This window comes from Galeopterus variegatus, unplaced genomic scaffold (genome assembly GCF_000696425.1).
Source record: "Galeopterus variegatus unplaced genomic scaffold, G_variegatus-3.0.2 Scaffold6681, whole genome shotgun sequence".
Lineage (NCBI taxonomy): Eukaryota > Metazoa > Chordata > Mammalia > Dermoptera > Cynocephalidae > Galeopterus > Galeopterus variegatus.
In genome coordinates, this window is record NW_007732792.1 from 32,311 (window position 1) to 34,411 (window position 2,101).

The window sequence follows — 2,101 nt, forward strand, 5'->3', positions numbered from 1 at the left end:
AAAAAAAAAAAAGTAACATGCCAATTTCTGGTACATAGTAGGTACTCAATAAATATTTACATAAAGAATGAATGAACAAATAAATAAGCATGCTTTTCCTTTAGTACTAGGATTAAACACAATGTATGTCTTGTATAGCCCAGGTATTTGATGTAGGCCCCCTTTTAAAAAAAATAACATTACCCCAGCAGAAATGATAACCCATTTTGCTCAGTAGCTGTGAGTGGGGAAGACAGCCTTAGTTCGAGTTAGTTACAGAAATGCTTTCTCTATCTACCTAACCAAAACCAAACCAAATCAAATCCTTAATGTGATAAGTTCTCAGAACTCAAAGACCATGTGACATTTATATATCATTCTCCTAATGAGCAAAGAGGGGGAAAGAAGCATAGTTCCCCAACATTAATTACGTTTTAGACAAAGAAGAAAGTTAATTTCAGGGAGCTAGAATATGGTGATTTACTAACTACAAACCACTTTGCTGTACATTATTTCAGCTGACTTCACAATGACCTTGTGCGTGATAGGACATCCTGCTTTAGACATAAGGAGACAGGTTCACCAGCTCTCTGTGATCAGCCCAAGTCTCCTGGGCAGTAATGGAGACAGAGCTGGGGCTCTGGCCAGCATGTTTGACCCCAAGTCCAGCAGGACTGGTTTTCTCCTCAGCTAGGAGGATGACAGTGGGAAGGTCGTCCCTCTGCGTGTGCATAGACAGCATCAGGGTGTGCTTTCCTTGTGGTACTGGCTGTACACTTTGCCATGGATTTTTCCTGGGTCTTCCTTGTCATGTCATTTTGGTCCCTTTCCGTGGGTTTGTGGTGAGGGAGTAGTCAAGGCAGGGTGGGAGGAGGAAAACTGGGAGGCACCAAGGGAGATATTTTTATCTCTCTACCAAATGGTGAGTGTGCAGCCAGAGTAAGTCAGAGAAAGCCCTGTTCTGCAAGCATGAGAGCTGCATCGGCTCTGCCAGACCCCTTGAGTACAAGAGATGATCTGAAAGAGTTAATTATTCCCTTTCGGACGGTTGACTTGTTCCAGAGAATGGTGGACAACCTGGAGGGCAGTTTGATGACCCTGAGGCCGACTGGGTTTGACTGTCAGAGCTCTGTGGACAGTGTCTTTGTGTGATGGGGAAGCCTTTGCTGAAGTTTTTGTCCTCTTCAGCCTTTTGGGACATCTGGTAGCCAATCAAAGAGGAATTGTTCATGAAATTGGTCATTTTTTCCGTTGCTCAGTGTGACTAGTAAAACATTTTTGTAAGACCAAGACAGAACATCACAGAGCTTCAGAGCACAGAGACCTACACTAGCCAAGCAAAGTCTACTTTCTGGTTGGTCCAAAAAGTGCATTCTTGACCTCAACCAAGCATTGTGGGCTGTGAGCAGCAGAGTTTGCTGTGGGAACCTCCGAAGTCCTCTGGTATTCCAATCACAGCCAGTTCTCAGGTTTTGAAACACTTGATTCCGTCCAACACAACTCCTTGCCTTGGGTCTGTGAGTTTCGTTTCCTGCTGTGTTACAGCAGCTAAAGGGAAACGAACGTAGCCAAAGGTTCTGACACTGCGCTTGCAAGTGAGAGGGAGTGAGTAGCCTAGGTGTCCAGGTTTGCAGTAACCAGTGTACACTCATCATCAGAGCGTGGTACCAACTCAGCATCTCCACTTCCAAAGCACCCTCATGCCCGTCATCTCGTTATTTTGTCCTCATGCCATTCTTGTGGTACATTGGGGATGAGGGAACGGAGGGGTAGAGGTGAATTGCCCCATCTCAGGTACCTCTGCAAATCAGTGGAAAGCTGGGCTGCTGTTAGTACCTTGTGGATTGCCGGCTGCCTGAATGAGGGAGTGAGTGGCGACACGGTGGAAGTGCCCTTGAACCCTGCCTGCCTTCACCAGGCTGCAGCGAGGGGTGGTGATTAACCAGACTGGATCCACACGTGAAGGAGAGGTCACCCATTGCTGGTGGGTGTTGGTTTCATTTGATTTTCTCCTTCATCATGATCATATTATGGTTTTCATGTGCACGTCTTTCCGAACTAGTTTTTTTGATTTCTTCCGTTTCTGTGATAAAGCAACAAACCATAGGCCTTTCCCAGGTCC

The 2,101-nt window shown here is 45.8% G+C and overlaps 1 protein-coding gene across 1 annotated transcript in view; it reads left to right on the forward strand.

The window, feature by feature from the left end:
- Positions 1-2,101, forward strand: part of MTCL1 (microtubule crosslinking factor 1) — a 56,639-nt gene that overhangs the window by 4,897 nt on the left and 49,641 nt on the right. The gene's annotated exons all lie outside the window — the stretch shown is intronic.